The sequence below is a fragment of the Carcharhinus amblyrhynchos genome, chromosome 12 (assembly GCF_965287045.1).
Source record: "Carcharhinus amblyrhynchos chromosome 12, sCarAmb.v2.hapA, whole genome shotgun sequence".
Taxonomy (NCBI): Eukaryota; Metazoa; Chordata; class Chondrichthyes; order Carcharhiniformes; family Carcharhinidae; genus Carcharhinus; species Carcharhinus amblyrhynchos.
This window is the reverse complement of record NC_137335.1, coordinates 69,753,779-69,772,066: the sequence shown is the minus strand read 5'-3', so window position 1 is coordinate 69,772,066 and position 18,288 is coordinate 69,753,779. Positions and strand designations below refer to the sequence as shown.

Genomic DNA, 18,288 nt, shown 5'->3' with positions numbered 1-18,288 from the left:
AAGATCATGCTGTGGCCACTGAACAACTACAAGTCCAGTTTGGGTTTGTGCAGTATTGTGAATTGGTGACCCCCTCCATGTAACTTTTGATCCCTTTACCAATCAAGATTATTGTCAGCGCTTCCCTTTTTACTTCCTGTGGAGTTAGGGATCCAAATCTCCTGATTACCATGTCATTTAATGACTTGTATGTTGATTTAAGGCATATGAGAAGCCATGGTATCCTGAAGGTGGTGGCTACAGAGAAGAGGTGACAAGGAGCCTGCATTTTGACAGTTCTAAAATCCAGTGCAAGCAGGCCTCTGGATCATGCTGCTGGAGTCCAGAGTTTGGATTGAGGTGCAACCGAGGAAATACAGAACCTGTCAGTTATTGAAAAGATACAAGTTGATTATGCCAAGCAGCTTGGCAGATCTGGTTCTGCTCACCCTTGTTGCAATTCCTGAAGCTACTGGTGAAAACTAGGCTGAGGACTAACCTGTCACTTGTACTTAGTACATCCCTCCACGGTCTCTAATGTTAAATGTTTTGGGACTGTGGCTGACCTCCTGGGATTGAGGGGAGAGTTTGGTCAGAGAGCTCTTGTCTGTATTCCCAGCTGCAGATTTTGGAGGGAGAGTCATTTCTGGAGTGACCTCCTGCTCTTGCTGTGGTGCTCACTGCAGCTCCCATAGAAACTTCCAAAGTTTGGGAGGCTGGGCTTTCCTTTCCTTCCTGGTTACGGATGTGGGAGTCATCACTGATATATATTTTTGACCATTTGCCCCCATGAAGTGTGGGACTTGCGCTTGTTTTAGGATTTGAATTGAATGCAGGTAGACCAGAAAGATGTGGATGTGTAGTTAAAAACCATTAGGCAGCATCTGTTGATTGAAAACAGTTAGCATTTCAGGTTAATAAAATTCCTAATCTTCCAGATGAAGGCCATTCGGCCCATTGGACCAGCACAGACGACAATCCCACCCAGGCTCCATCCCTATAACCCTATATTTACCCTGTTAATCCCCCTGACAACCAGCAACAAAGAAGCAAAATTGGGAATAGGACTCATGGCTTGAAATTGTTGGACTCTTTTGGCATATTGCTGCCTTCAAGATTTAATTGAAAGATGAGCTGTCCCTCTAGTTTGTATTCCTTGGAAATACTGAGTAGGACAGAAGATCAGTAGGAGCAAGTGGAGAATTAACATAAGCAACAGGAAATTCAGTCATGCTTGTGCACTGAATGGAGGTACGCCGCAAAGTGATCACCCTGACTGGGTTTTGGCATCCCCGTTGCAGACAGGACTGCATAGTGAGCAGCGAATGCAGTATATTAAATTGTAACAGGTACAAGTAAAGTTGCTGTGTTAGAGTTGGGGGCTTTGGAAGATGAAAAGGAAGAAGGTTAAAAAGTGTTGCAGTTCCTGTGCATGGATGTTTCTGTTAGAGGTGACTGAGGAGTGGACCAGGATGTTGCAGAGGGAATAGTCCTTTTTTTTAGCATGCTGAAAATGGAGGACAGGGAAAGATATGATTAGTGATAGCATCACATTAAAAGCTGGTGGAAATGGTGGCTGAATGAGTATAGAGGCTAGTGAGTTGGAAAGTGAGAACAGAGAATTGTATGAATCAACTATGATGGAGTGTCTGTCAATGGGAGGGTGGAATCCTGAACTGAGGTGAAAGGAAGACATATTAACAGCACTAGTGTGGAGTTTCATTGCCTGATCAGATGAGATTGAGAAACTGGGAAAATTGGAATGTTACTCCTTTATAGCAAGTGGGAGGTTGAGGCGGACATTGATAGGAGTTACAAGGAGATAGTCACTCCTAAAAATGAGTCTTGGGTAACTACTGGGAAGAGGGGTAAGAAACAATTGGGGAGACAATCCCCTAGGGCTGTTCCCCTCCAAAATAAGTTTTCTATCCTGGAGGCTACAGTTGAGGAGGAATCAACTGGAGATAGCCAAAGGGAGCAGGTCTCTGGAGGTGAGCCTGTTAAGGCTCAGGTGGATAGGGGAAGTAAAAGATTGGGCCTGGTGATTGGGGACTCCATAGTTAAGGGGACAGATAAGAGAGTCAGCAGTAATGGTAGGGACTCAGGGCTGGTGTGTTGCCTCCCAGGGGCTGGGTCTGGGATGTTTCAGAGGGTGTTCAGGACTCTTAGGGGAGAGGGGAGTCAGCCCCAAGTCATAGTTCATGTGGGGACGCATGGCATAGGGAGGATAAGGGAAGGGGATATTAAGCAGAAATTTATGGAATTGGGGTGGAAACTTAAGGCCAAGTCTGACAGAGTGGTTATCTCGGGACTCTTGCCTGTGCCACGGGATAGTTTAGAGTGGAACAGAGAGAGGAAAAGTTTGAACTTGTGGCTGAGGGGATGGTGCAGGAGGGAGGGGTTCAGGTTCTTGAACAATTGGGGCTCATTCTGGGGAAGGTGGGACGTCTACAAGAGTGATGGTCTACACCTGAATCAGAGGGGAACCAATATTTTGGGGTGGGGGGGGAATTTGCAAAGGCTACGTTCACCTTAGTGATGGAAAGGGATAGGCATGAACCTTGGGACAGTAGTTTTAGCTGGGGGAAGGGTAATTATGAGGCTATTAGGAGAGAATTAGGAAGCATAGGTTGGACTAGGAGAATACAGGGGCTGGGAATGTCCGAAATGTGGAGTTTTTTCAAGGAGCAGCTACTGCGAGTCCTTGATATGTATGTCCCTGTCAGGCAAGGAGGAAATGGTCGAGCAAGGGAACCATGGTGCACTAAAAAAGTTGATTTGCTGGTTAAAAGGAAAAAGGAGGCTTATGTCAGGATGAGACTTGAGGGCTCAGGTAGTGCACTGGAAAGCTTTAGATTGGCTAGGAGGGAGTTAAAGAGTGAGTTAAGAAGAGCTAAAAGAGGACACGAGAAGACTTTGGCTGATAGGATTAAGGAGAATCCTAAGGCGTTCTATAGATATGTTAAGAACAGAAGATTGGTTAGGGCAAGATTAGGGCCAGTTAGAGACAGCAGTGGGAAGTTATGTGTGGAACCAGAAGAGATTGGAGAGGCATTGAACCAATGTTTCTCTTCGGTATTCACGCAGGGAGACATAAATGTAGCTGTGGAGAACACTGGGTTACAGGGTTGTAAACTGGATAGTATTGCAGTTGATAAGGAGGATGTGCTAGATATTCTTGAGGGTTTGAAAATAGATAAGTCCCCTGGGCCGGACGGGATTTACCCTAGGATTCTCTGGGAGGCAAGAGAGGTGATTGCAGAGCCTCTGGCTCTGATCTTCAGGTCATCGTTGGTCACAGGTATGATGCCAGAGGATTGAGGATAGCGAATGTTGTCCCATTGTTTAAGAAGGGGAACAGAGACTTCCCCAGGAATTATAGACCGGTGAGTCTTCTGTTGTGGGCAAAGTTTTAGAAAAAATTATTAGGGATAGGATTTATGATTATTTAGAGAGTAATGAATTGATTGGAGATGGTCAGCACGGTTTTGTGAAGGGTAGGTCGTGCCTTACTAACCTTATTGAGTTTTTTGAGAAAGTGACCAAAGAGGTGGATGGGGGTAAGGCAGTTGACGTATATATGGACTTTAGTAAGGTGTTTGATAAGGTTCACCATGGAAGGCTTCTGCAGAAAATGCAGATATATGGGATTGAGGGTGATTTAGTTAATTGGATCAGGAATTGGCTGGCAGATAGGAGACAGAGGGTGGTGGTTGATGGTAAGTATTCGTCATGGAGTTCGGTTACAAGTGGTGTGCCTCAGGGATCTGTTTTGGGGCCACTGCTGTTTGTAATTTTTATAAATGATCTGGATGAGGGTATAGTTGGGTGGATCAGTAAATTTGCTGATGACACCAAAGTCGGAGGAGTGGTAGATAGTGAAGAGGGGTGTCATAGTTTACAGAGAGACTTGGACAAGTTGCAGGGCTGGGCCGAGAGGTGGGAGATGGAGTTTAATGCGGAAAAGTGTGAGGTAATTCACTTTGGCAGGAATAACAGATGTGTAGAGTATAGGGCTAACGGTAGGACTCTGAATAGTGTTGACGAACAGAGGGATCTAGGTGTATGTACATAGATCCCTGAAAGTTGGGAATCAAGTAGATAAGGTTGTTAGGAAGGCATACGGTGTCTTGGCGTTTATTGGTAGGGGGATTGAATTTAGGAGCCGCAACGTCATGTTGCAACTGTACAAAACTCTGGTGCGTCTGCACTTGGAGTATTGTGTGCAGTTCTGGTCCCACATTATAGGAAGGATGTGGAGGTGCTGGAGAGGGTGCAGAGGAGGTTTACCAGGATGTTGCCTGGTGTGGAGGGAAGGTCCTATGAGGAGAGACTGAGGGATTTGGGGTTGTTTTCGTTAGAAAGAAGGCGGCTAAGAGGGGACCTTATTGAAACATACAAGATGATTAGAGGTTTAGATAGGGTGGACAGTGATAACCTTTTTCCTCGGATGGAGAAAGCTAGCATGAGGGGGCATAGCTTTAAATTAAGGGGTGGTAGTTATAGGACGGATGTCAGAGGTAGATTCTTTACCCAGAGGGTGGTGTGGGATTGGAATGCCCTGCCTGCTGCAGTTGTAGATGCGCCTAGTTTGGGGGCGTTTGAGATCCGTGGATAGGTTTATGGATGGAAAGGGATTAGTTTAGGTTAGAGGGTCATTGCTTTTTTAATTGGTCGGCGCAACATCGTGGGCCAAAGGGCCTGTTCTGCGCTGTAATGTTCTATGGGAGGGTATGGGAATCATGGGTTTATGGGAAATATTAGTTAGCCTATTTCTAGGAGAGGGGATGAGAAGGGAAGAATCAGATGGAGGTGCAGTCGGATTGGACATCCATCATGAGATGTTTAGGGCCAGAAAAATGGGAACTGTTGAAGTGATGAGACACTGTGGGCAGGTGACCGGACAAGGGGAGGAAAGGATAAAAGTTGCGATAGGAAGAAGGAGCAGGAACAGATGAGTCGGCCAAGGCAGTCCTGTTTATGGATTTTGAAAAGAAGATGGAAGCAGGCTTATTTCTAATACATTCTCTCCCTCTTTAATTCTGACAAAGAGCCAAAAGGACTTGCAATGTTAACTCTCTGCTTTCTCTCCTTTTACAGGCCTATTGACATTTTCCACCATCCTGTGTTCTTATTTCTGAATGAAACAGCAGTTTGTTTCTCTCCACGTGCCCCCCCCCCCACCAATCACAATGAGGTGGGGGGGTGGAGACAGTATCTCCAGCGATAAGCCCAGTGAGTTGTCCTAGATAAAATGGCATGATGCTCAATAGTGGGATCATTGGTCCAGGGGAAGCAAGGAGGAGGTGTCAGAGAATTGACATTTTGCTTTAGGCAGAAAGGGTGGCAAAGTGGTTTGCGCTGCTGTTTCACATCACCAAGAAGCCAGGTTCAATTCCGGCCTTGGGTGACCGCAAATATCTGCGTGGATTTCCTTTGCGTGCTCTGATTCTTTTTTTCCTCGCGGTCCAAAGATGTGCAGTTAGATGGATTGACCATGTTAAATGGTCCTTTTGATGTTCAAAGCTGTATAGGTTAGGGGGAATTAGCTAAGGTAAATGTGTGGGTAGGCTTGGGTAAAATGCGATTCGGTGCAGAATCGATGGGCCAAATGGCCGCCTTCTGCATGGAAGGGATTCTATGGCTCTGCTGAATAAAAATCAGTACGCCAGAGGTCAGTGTGTGCATTGTAATGATTTTACACTGGGATGGTTGTGTGTAAACTGTAAAAGCTTTTATAAGTATATAAAGAGTAGTGAAAACAAGTGCAAATTCCTTACAATCTACAAATGAAAGAATTGATCATGGAGAACAAGGAAATTGCACAGCAATAGAACTAATTTAATTTTGTCATCTTGGAGAAAGGTGCACAACTTCCCAAAAATACTAAGGAATCAAGGATCTGGTGAGAAGGAGGAATCAAAGTAGTGTTACTAGAAAAATAATACTGGAGAAATTGATGGGACTGAAAGCCGATGAACGCCCAGGGCCTGATTATTTACATCTGTGTACTAAAGATGGCCATGGAAATAGTGGATATGTTGGTTGTCATTTTCCAATTCGTGGAACAGTGACAACAGACTGGAGGGTGGCAAATGTAACCCTGCTGTTTAATAGGGGAGGGTGAAATGGGGAATTGCAGATTAGTTAGTCTAACACCAGTAGTAGGGAAAATGCTAGAGCCTATTATAAAGGATGTGATAAGAGGACACTTTTTAAAAAAAAAACCAATGGGATTAGACAAAGACAACATGGATTTATGAAAGGGAAATGATGTTTGACAAACCTACTGGAAATTTTTGAGGATGTAGCTAATGGAATAGAAGGTGACCCAGCCCCAGTGAATGCAGTGTGTTTGGATTTTCAGACTTTTTTGATAAAAATCCTGTGTGAGGGCTACTTGTGCAAAACTAAAACGTGGGTTTGGGGGTAAAAGAATGGATTGAAAATTGATTGATTTAGCAGACAGAGTAGGAATAAATGGCCTTTTTAGAAATGGCAGGCAGTGACAAGTGGAGTCCCACACAATATACATCAATGGTTTGAATGAGGGAACCAAAACTACTCCTCCTCAATTTTGATATGAAACGTAGTGGGAATGAGTGGTGAGGAGGATATTAAGGGGCTTCAAGGTGATGTGGGCAAAAACATGGCAGATGCAGCATAATGTGGAGAAATATTGTTTCTTTAGATGGTGAAACAGAATGACTGACTAAGTATTAAATTGGGAAATCTTGACATGCAAGAGGCCTGGGTGTCCTTGTACACAAATATGGAGGTACAACAAGCAGTTAAGAAGCCAAATGCTATGTGGGCCTTCATTGCAAGAGGATTTGAGTACAAAGCAAGGATGTCTTACTGTAGCTTACAAGGCCTTGCATGTTGTGTGCAGTTTTGGTCTCCTTGTCAAGGCAAGGATATAGACTACAAGCAAGCCATTGACTAAAGTGAAGGTTCACCAGACTGAATCCAGGGATGACAGAATTATCACATGAGGTGAGATTGGGTCAAATGGGCCTGTATTCACTGCAATTTAGAATGAGGGATTTAATTGAAATGTATAAAATTCTGACGGCTGGATGTAGGGATGTTGTTTCTTCTGGCTGGAGGATGGCGAACAAGAGGTCACAGTCTAGGGATACGGGGTTGGCCCTTTTAAAACTGAAATGAGGAGAAACCTCCACCCAAGATTGGAAAGCCTTTGGAATTCTCTCTTACAGAAGGCTAAGGAGGCCAAGTCTCTGAATATATTTAAGGAAACAGATTTCTAAACTCCAAAGGTATTAAGGGGCATGGGGCGAACATGAGTATGGTGTTTGAACAGAGGATGGACTATCATAATGAATTCATGAAAATGCGACTTTTGGTTCCCTCATTCAAATCATTGATTTTTATTGTTTGGGACTCCACTAGTCACTGCCTGCCACTGCTAAACGAGCCATTTATTCCTACTCTGCTAATCAATTTTCAATCCCTTTTACCCTCAAGCCCATGTGCTTTAATTTTGCACACTCGCCTGTCACATGGGACTTTATCAAAAGCTTTCTGAAAAATCCAAATGAAGCAGGCATGAAGGGCTGAATGGCCTACTCCAGCTCCTAGTATCTATGTTTTTTACCTCAACAGCACCACTGCTTGTCAATAGGATTGACTGTGTTCAGGTTGATTGAGAACTTGAATTGCTACTGATTCAGATGGAGATGGATTTGAGTGAGAGGAGAAGAGAAATTGAGATGTTGCCATTTCCAGTAGTGAGATGGGAGATACTTTTTTTTTCTTTTAATCAGATGGAAAATTGGACATCGGTTCTCTTAGGTATTCGAAGCTGATCTCCATTGAGAACAGTGAGCTGACTGATTTTTTTTTTGGAGTGATTGGGCATTGGATTTGTCTTGGGCATTGGCACACAAATCTTGCTGCTGTTTACACTGGTGACATCTTATAGTCCAACCAATGCGCACCCCCCCGCCCCGCCACAGGTTTCCCAGAGGCTACGGGGTGTGTTCAAGGGGAAACCCCATTTGACAACAACAAGGACACAAGTTCCTGTCACTGAGTGGCATGCTGCTATCGTGAAACACCGGAGGGAGAAGGAAAACCCCACCCTGGGAGTTTGTAGCCTGAGACAGCTGAAGCCTCTGGTAGGCTGGAAGGTACAGTAAAAAGTCTGACAACGCCAGGTTTTAGTCCAACCGATTTATTTGATAGTAAACTCACCAAGCTTTCGGGTTAGCCCCTTCGTCAGGTGAATGGGGAGTTCTGGCCTCAGACAGAGCATATAAAGCACAGACAGGACTGGGGTAAACACAGTAAAAAGTCTGACAACACCAGGTTTTAGTCCAACCGATTTATTTGATAGTAAACTCACAAGCTTTCGGGTTAGCCCCTTCGTCAGGTGAATGGGGAGTTCTGGCCTCAGACAAAGCACAGACAGTTTACAGATTACTGTCTGTGCTTTATATGCTCTGTCTGAGGCCAGAACACTCCATTCACCTGACAAAGGGGCTAACCCGAAAGCTTGTGAGTTTACTATCAAATAAATCAGTTGGACTAAAACCTGGTGTTGTCAGACTTTTTACTGTGCTTACCCCAGTCCAATGCCAGCATATCCGCATCAGGCTGGAAGGTAAGAGTTGGCAGCAGGCATAGTGCCACTTTGTAGATACTAATCATAGAATTCCCTGCAATGCAGAAGGAAGCCATTGGGCCCATCAACTCTGCATTGAACATGATCCCACCTAGGCTTTATTCCCGTAATTGCACATATTTATTCTGCTAATCCCCAACACTAGGGTCAATCTAGCATGGCCAATCAACCTAACCTGCACATCTTTGGACTGTGGGAGGAAATTGGAGCACCTGAAGGAAACCCACGCAGACACAGAACATGCAAATTCCAGGCAGACAGTCACCTGAGCCTGGAATTGAACCCTAGGTCCCTGATGCTGAGGCAGCAGTGCTAACCCACTGTGCCAGTGTGCCACAGTGATATTCTGTGCTTCGTTCCACATCCGTGAGAGGGGGCTCCATGAACAAGTGGAACAAGAAGCCTGGCTGTTTGTTTGAGTTCAGGAGATGTAGTCATTTGTGTGCATGTGAGGAGGGGGGATAAAAGTGGAGGTTTTTGTCCACATTATCACCTTTTACCCTACAGACCATTTATTGAAACTGAGAATTGTGTTTTCAGTTATAGCTCCAGAGATCACTCATCTGGCTTGATCAGGGTTGAATATACAATTTGGCCTGGAAGCCAGATGTTTGGCAGTGTTTCCCTGCAGCTAAAGGTTAGACTGGGAACTGTAAGTTGCATAGGCTCTGTTGTCATTGATTTTGTGAATTAGCAAATGTGACAGAATTCTGGTACTTACAGGGGGGAAAAATAGCTTTGTGACTTGGCTTTAATGCATCAGGGAGGATTTTAAAAATACTATTCAAAGTATGAATTGCAATGTGTAAAATGCAGGAAAATTGTGTATGAAACTTCAATTTAAATACTTTGAATATTAAGTAAACCATCAACATTAAAGGAATGAGAAATGAATTTTCTACCTTGGTAAAACATTCAAATAAATGGAATTGTATTTGAATAGGGATTGGAGGAGGAGAATGCCATAGCTTTCCTGATGGCTAATTCCATCCAGCGATTAATTGGCTAATGCACATGAACGGTGTTTCCTGATTCCATCTTGAGTCTGGACTGAATTAGTGGGAGGTAATGGCCTAGTGGTATTATCACTAGATTATTAATCCAGAAATTAGCTAATGTTCTGGGGACCCAGTTTCGAATCCAGCCACAGAGGATGATGAATTTTGAATTCAGTAAGAAATATCTGGAATCAAGAACCTACTGATGACCATGAAATCATTGTTGTTTGTCAGAAAAACCCATCTGGTCACTAATGTCCTTTAGGAAAGGAACTGCCCTCCTTACCTTGTCTGGTTTGCATTTGACTCCAGATCCATAGCAATGTCTTTGACTCTCAACTACCCTCTTAAAAAGATCTAACAAGCCACTCAGTTCGAGGGATAGGCAATAAATGCTGGCTGACCGGCCAGCCAGCCAGCCCATGAATGAATGAATAAAAGTTAACCTTGTTGTGGGAAAATTACCACTTCGGAGTCAGACTGGGGGAGCAACAATACAGTTTTACACTCTGCAGAGCTGGGCACCTACCTTCTCTCAATGATACAATAGGAGCAGTCCATCTTTATACCTTTTTACACAATAGATGGACCAGACATCATTAACACATCATTGTAATCAAATAGGTGAACATTTAATACATCGTTACGGACAGGTACAGACATGAGCATTTCAATATCGCATTGTTCCACGAATGGATACGTTTCTTCTTTATCAATGACTTAGTTTCGGTCTAATCAGTCATTGGATTTCCAGCATTTATGTATTCCTGTTGCTATTTGTGGCTAATCTCCTCCTTATCAGACCCCATTGTCCCAGGACTATCTTATCTCTTAAGGTGCCTGGCTTCCTGCAGTATTTGTTCCCTGTATGTTTAATTCAAATAACTATCTGTCCTGTGGTTTAAATTTCAAGTAGTTGTCTGCATTGAAAGTCAGTGTCTACTTAATGTCTTTTAATCTTTCATGTGCCAGGCAGCTATTTTTATGCCAGGTATCCATCTTTATGGTTTTTTTCTCAATACATCCTTGAATGAGAGCAGTTGGAACCTGCATTGCTTTTGGGTTGGAGGGGAAAATTTGCTGTGGTCTCTGGCTGTGTTAGTGGAGTTCAGAATCTCAATCTTTACAGAGCAGAAGGAGGCTGTTTGGTCCATCAAGCATTGGCTCACTGAAAGAGCATTATACCTAATCCCACCTCCTGCCTTATCGGTAGCACAGTGGTTAGCACTGCCGCTTCATAGTGCGAGGGACCTGGCTGGGTTCGTTTCTCAGCTTGGGTCACTGTCTGTGGAGTTTGCATATTCTCCCTGTGTCTGTGTGGGTTTCCTCTGGGTGCTCCAGTTTCCTCCCACATTCTGAAAGACATGCTGGTTAGTGCATTAAGAACTAGGAGCAGGAGTAGGCCATCTGGCCCCTTGAGCCTCCCCTGCCACACAATAAGATTGTGGCTGATCTTTATGTGGACTCAGCTCCATTTATCTGCCCGCTCACCATAACCCTCAATTCCTTTACTGTTCAAAAATTTATCTATCCTTGCCTTAAAAAAACATTCAATGAGGTAGCCTCAACTGTTCACTAGGCAGTGAATTCCACAGATTCACAATCCTTTGTGTGAAGAATTCCTCATCAACTTAGTCCTAAAACTGCTTCCCCTTATTTTGAGGCTATGCCCCCTAACTCTATTTTCATCTGCCAGTGGAAACAACTTCCCTGCTTCTATCTTTGTCTATTTCTTTCATAATCTTTATATGTTTGTATAAGATCTCCCTCATTGTCCTGAATTCCAATAAGTATAGCCCCAGTCTACTCAGCCTCTCATAAACCGATCTTCAACTCCAGAATCAACCTAATGCATCTCCTCTGCTGTTCCTCTAGTGCCAGTATATCCTTCCTCAAGTAAGGAGACCAAAACTACACAGTACTCCAGGTGTGGCCTCACCAGCATCTGATACAACTGCAACATAATCTCGCTGTTTTTAAACTCCATCCCTCTAGCAATAAAGGAGACAATTCCATTTGCTGCCTTAATTAGCTGCTGCACCTGCAAACCAACTTATTGTGATTCCTGCACAAGGATGCCTAGGTCCCTCTGCACAGCAGTATGCTGCAATTTTTTTACCATTTAAATAATCCACTTTGCTGTTGTTCCTACCAAAATTGATGACCTCACATTTACCAACATTGTATTCCATCTGCCAGACCCTCGCCCACTTAGATTATCATATCCCTTTGCAGACTTTCAGCATTCTGTCACTCATCTTAGTGTCATCTGCAAATTTTGACGCACTACACTTGGCCCCCAACTCCAAATTATCTGTGTAAATTGTAAACCATTGCAGTCCTAACACTAATCCCTGAGGCACACCCCTAATCAACCAGAAAAACGCCCATTTACCCCCACTCTTTGCTTTCTGTTAGTTAACCAATCTTCTAGCCATACTAATACATTACCTGTAAAAACGTGCACATTTTATCTTGTGTAGCAGTCTTTGGTGTGGCATCTTGTCAAATGCCTTCTGGAAATCCAGATAGACCATATCCACAGGTTCCTTATTGTCCACTGCATATGTAACGTCAAAGAATTCTACCAAATTAGTCAAACATGACCTTCCCTTCATGAACCCATGCTGCGTCTTACTGACGGGACAATTGACATCCAGATGTCTCGTTAGTTCTTCCTTGATGATGAATTCGAGCATTTTCCCTACTAGAGAAGTTAAGCTAACTGACCTATAGTTATCAACTTTTTGTCAACCACCTTTTTTTTACAAACAGTGGCATCACATTTTGCTGTTTTCCAATCTGCGGAAACCACCCCAGAGTCCAGCGAATTTTGACCTGAACAGATGCCAGACTCTGGCAACTGGGGAATTTCACAGTAACTTCACTGTGGTGTTAATGTAAGCCTTACTTGTGACTAATAAATAAACTTTAAAAACTTTAACTGTAACCTTTGCATGTTCTTTCTCTTCAGATAGCAATCCAAATTGCTTTTGAATACCTTGATTGAAGTGCCTCTGCCACTTGGTCAGGAAGTTTCTTCCAGATTGCAGTCACCCTTTGGGTGAAAAACAAATATTCCTCACCTCATTACTCCTTTTGCTGACTATTTTGAACCTGTACCCTGTAGGGCTTGATGCTTTCGAGTAGGAAGTGTTTTTCACTATTTATCCTGTCCCTACTGTTCAGAATCATTATTACCTCCTATGAAGTCTCCTCTGTTTCCTTTCCTCCAAGGAAAACCGTTCCATTCTATCTTCCTACTTCCAGTTCTATCCCTCAAATCATTTCTCTGAATTTCCTTTTGTACTCTCTCTCCAATGTCTTCAGGTCTACCCTCAAATATGGCAATGGAAAATGGATATATTCTGCGTGAAGAATAACTACTGTCTTATACATGTTCAACATAACCTTCTTGCTCTTGTACTCAATGCACCTACTAATAAAGCCCCGAGATACAATATGCTTTAACTGCTCTCTCTCTCCATGTCCTGTCATCCTCAAAGATGCATTGTCACACACCCCACAGATATTATCTGTGAGGGCATCTCAACTTAAAACTCCGGTTTGTGGTGGCATATAGTTTCATTTTGGTGAGGAGTCATATGAAACCTTCAGTTAGAATAACCAGCCCAATCGTTGTGTAACAACTAAAGACTATTTAACTAAAAAAAATGCATGACTAGGGCTTAACACTTATTAAATGCACACCTGATTATATAGCAATTACCCCTGCCAAAATATATGTATGATCCTTAAGACTTTCCCATTCCGCAATCCAAATTAAATAAATCTGTAAGCCTAGCGACAGTGTAGGAACAGCAATATATTTAAGTCTGGTGATTTTGGCTCGAACGGGAGCTCCCAAATAATGGGGTTCCCATGCATCTGCTGCCCTTATCCTTTTAGATGGTAGTCGACAAGGGCTTGGTAGGACAACACAATCTCCCAGCTTGTCTGGCTGAAGGTGTAGCCAAAGGTTGATTATGTAGAGGGATTCCTCTCTCTGCAGGCCCCAACCAACAGTGGTGTGCCTGATTTTTCTATTTTTAAACAATAGCCAATAGGCCTCCTAATGTTGGTTAGATTAATTACCATTTACTGCCATTCTCAAAATTGGAAAGTCTCTGATCCTCCAGCTCTGAGACCAGTGCCTGCACTGAGTTGAAGGAACAGTTTTTGATGCTAATTAAGGAGGGAGTGATAGTCAAAACCCTATAATTCCCTATCCACACCTGCACCCTCACCACCCCATCAGTCACAGGCACGGGTTTGATGCCCAGAAACAGCCTGGATGTAATTTCCTGTTGATCCTGCTTATGGCCTGATGGTTTGCAGGGAGAAAAGGCCCAATCGCCAGCCATTATTCATTGCCCATGCTCCCAGGTACACATAGGGCCACTTGGCTGCCTCGTACTCATAGCCAGCGGGTAAAGTGTAAAGTTAGTTTATTAGTATTGAATAACTAATTGTTTCCCTCTCCTGAAAAGACTGCCTCATTTCGGAGTGCTAATTGTCCTCTGATGCATTGCCCAAATAACCAATCTTAAGATTAGAAATCTATTCAACTCTGTGGGTATCAGTGTTTGTTAATGTCACAAGTAGGTTTATGTTAACACTGCAATGATGTTACAGTGAAAATCCCCTAGTCGCCACACACCGGCACCTTTTTGGGTACACTGAGGGAGAATTTAGCATGGCCAATGCACCTAACCAGAACATAAGAACATAAGAAATAGGAGCAGGAGTAGGCCATCCAGCCCTTTGAGCCTGCCCTGCCATTCAGTAAGATCATGGCTGATCTGTCGTGGCTCAGTTCCACATTCCCGCCCTCTCCCCATAACCCTTAATCCCCTCGCTTATCAAAAACCCATCAACCCGCGTCTTAAAAATATTTAGCGAGGCATCCTCCACTTCAACGGGCAGAGAATTCCAGAGATTCACCACCCTTTGAGTGAAGAAGTTCCTCCTCAACTCTGTTCTAAACCGCCCCCCTTTATCTTGAGGCTATGCCCTCTAGTCCTACTGTCCTTTCTGAGCGGGAAGAGTCTCTCCACCTCTATCCTATCCATCCCATTCATCATCATATATGTCTCAATGAGATCTCCCCTCATTCTTCTAAACTCTAACGAGTACAAGCCTAGTTTATTCAGCCTCTCCTCATAGCTCAACCCCCTCAACTCCGGCATCAGCCTAGTAAACCTCCTCTGCACTCCCTCCAAGGCCAAGATATCCTTGCGTAAGTGCGGCGACCAAAACTGCACACAGTACTCCAGCTGCGGCCTCACCAATGCCCTATACAGCTGCAGCAAGACCTCCCTACTTTTATATTCAATCCCCCTCGCTATGAAGCCAGCATCCCATTCGCCTTCCTGACCACCTGCTGCACCTGCAGGCTGGGTTTTTGCGACTCGTGCACAAGGACCCCGAAGTCCCTCTGCACCGTTGCCTGCTACAGTTTTTTTGCCACGTAAGTAATAGTCCTTCCTACCATTATTCCTACCAAAGTGGACCACCTCGCACTTGCCAACGTTAAATTCCATTTGCCAGTTCCTGGCCCATTCGCCTAGCCTATCTAGATCCTTCTGCAGACTCTCCACACCCTCCGTGCAATTTGCAGTTCTACTGATCTTGGTGTCATCAGCAAATTTTGACACCATACACTCGGTTCCCTCCTCCTGATCATCTATATAAATGGTAAATAGCTGAGGCCCCAGAACCGACCCCTGGGGCACTCCACTAGTCACCAACCGCCAATCCGAATAGCACCCATTGACCCCCCACTCTCTGCCTCCTATTAGACAGCCAATCCTCTATCCACGCTAACACCCTACCCCCAACTCGATGCCCCCTTACCTTCTGCAATAACCTCTTGTGAGGTACCTTGTCAAACGCCTTCTGAAAATCAAGAAAGACCACATCCACCGGCTCTCCTCTATCCACCGCCCTAGACACATCCTCATAGAACTCCAATAAATTCGTCCGACACGATTTCCCCTTAACGAAACCGTGCTGCGTCTGCTCTATCAAGCAATTCCCCTCAAGATGCCTCGCTATTTCCTCCTTAATGACGGATTCTAACATTTTACCTACAACAGACGTTAAACTAACCGGCCTATAATTCCCTGCCTTTTGCCTGCCACCCTTCTTAAACAACGGCGTAACATTAGTCGTTTTCCAATCTTCCGGCACTTCCCCAGAATCCAGCGACGTTTGGAAAATAACCACCAAGGCATCCACTATCACCTCCGCCATTTCTTTCAGAACCCTTGGATGCATTCCATCCGGTCCTGGGGACTTGTCCACAATCAGTCCCTCCAGTCTGTTGAGCACCACCTCTCTAGTAACAATAATGTCATTGAGACCCTCCAATCTTACCACCTTTCCATCGCTAACACCCGGCAAATTATTCACGTCCTCCTCTGTGAAGACCGAAACAAATAAGTTATTCAAGGCCTCAGCCATTTCCCCATCCCCTACCACTAAGTCCCCCCCCCCTCATCCTCGAAGGGTCCAAGTCTTTGGGACTGAGGGAGGAAACCAGAGCAGACACTGGGAGAACGTGCAGACTCTGCACAGACGGTGACCCAAGCTGGGAATTGAACCCAGGTTCCTTGTGCTATGAGGCAGCAATGCTAACCACTGTGCCACCAACCTTCAGAAGAGATTATTGTAAAGCAAGTGGTGATACACCAAAAATAGATCATACTTTCTTCAGGTTTTCTTCCGCGTTTTGAATCCAGAATGAAGTCTAAATCTGAGGTCTGACAGATTCTAGTCCCTGTCATGAATGTCAAATTACTCCGCTGATCTGAACTTTTCCTCCCATTCTTGCCTCGATTTGTTAGTTTTTTTTCACCCAGGTTAAGTTAGTCCATGCAGGGAAAGATATCAGAGCAGAATGACTTCATTTTGTCACTGCCTGTCAGCTTAAATCTAACGTGAAAGTGGTACTCGAATTTACATTACTCTTTTTTTAGACATTATCAAGGAGTGAATGAAAAGAAACAAAATAGTTCCGCATGGTGCTCCATTACAAACAGAGAAAACCCTTTGTATTTTAACTGCCTTTTTTTTTTAAAAGAAGCAATGTTAGCTCTGTAATGACTAAGAATAATTAATTTACTCATCGGTTTGGGCTGAGGTAGTGGTTTGCCTCGGTTCTCAGAAGTGAACACCTGACGGTGAGTTATGAGACTGCATTTGTGATCTTTGCAGCAAGTAGTATTGTGGGCCTGTATTCTTGCTTGGTTTTGGCACCCCATTTAATTCTAAAGTCCATCAACGCTCAATACTTGAATATAAATAATATTTTCTTAATGTGAGATTCCAGAGGCTTGTCGTGGGAATGGGCTGAAATGGCAACAAATAAAAAGAGGGATGTATAAAGTTTGCCCAAGTGAAAAGCTTAAAATATACTACTTCAACTCAAACACTGAAAAATCATGTGATATTTTTCATCCTCTGCTCCAGTACAGAATCATGCTTAAATACTGTTACAGGATTGTGTAGCATTCAACATGCTAATCTTGTTTGGAAGGGACCACAGTGAATATTAATCAATCCCATTTTCATATAACAGTACGGCAAGAGCCCAGAATGGAACCCTGGTTGAAAAGGCCAGTGGAATCAGAGTCACAGGACTGTTGATTAGTTTTAACAAAATTAATAAACCTAGAAACGGATTATAATACTCCAATTATATACTCTTAAGTAATACGCGCATTAACATGGATGACAAAGTCCATTTGAAACTACAGTGGTCTCATCAGCACACTTTCTCCTCCTAATTCCCCCAGATGTTTGTCGTGTGTGTTTTCCAACTCCACTTCCAATATACACTTGAGCAATACATTCACTTAGCAATCTGCATTTCAAAATCCTAGTCAAGTTTTCAAAAAGATCCATTTGACCAGAGCTTCCACTTCACTTTTTTTAGCAGTACATCTGTCGGGATTTCTGATTAACATTTCAGAATTTTACACTTCAATTCTGATATCAGTTAAAATTCCATTAATTGTTTATAGATAGTATGACATTTCAAACATTAAGATTATTTTTAGAAAACCCTTTCTCTAGTATTCTCACCAATTTTCTTTTTTTTTGTCTCTGCACTGTTTGGTGTCCCTGAGCGGAATCCTGTTCTACTTTCCAATTTCTTCCTTGTTTCTTTTAACTCCAGGCCTTTGGAAACTTTTTGTAATTTCTCTAGCTTCCTCACTGGTTGTTCTTCAGACCTTTGGCACAGGCTGTCTGAATATTACTGAATATTGTAGCATTAGTTTTTACAGCAAAGCTAAAAGAGCTGGCTAACTTTTAGCTTTCTCTTGGTAGAGCAGAGAGAGAGAGTTATGTACTGCTTTATGATCTACCTCCAACTGCTTTCAGTTGAAACTAACAAACAAAAGGAGCTACCTGCCACCCCAGAGTGCCTCTAGCTGCCAAACAATGGTATTTACCTTTCACACCAAAGTGCTCTCACAATAGCATCAGAACTGAAACCAACCCCCACTCAGACAGACAATTTAGCACAAAGTACAATTACAGGTTTCTTTCCCAAAATAAATATTAAATTAAACCTCCCTAAAACTATACCTTATTTTTAATGGTTACCCAGTCAGACATAAATTGTTTAACCCTCTGGTTTCCGAATAGGCATTCGCT

At 43.5% G+C, this 18,288-nt stretch overlaps 1 protein-coding gene across 1 annotated transcript in view; it reads left to right on the top strand.

The window, feature by feature from the left end:
• Window positions 1–18,288, top strand: part of fmn2b (formin 2b) — a 409,270-nt gene that overhangs the window by 5,208 nt on the left and 385,774 nt on the right.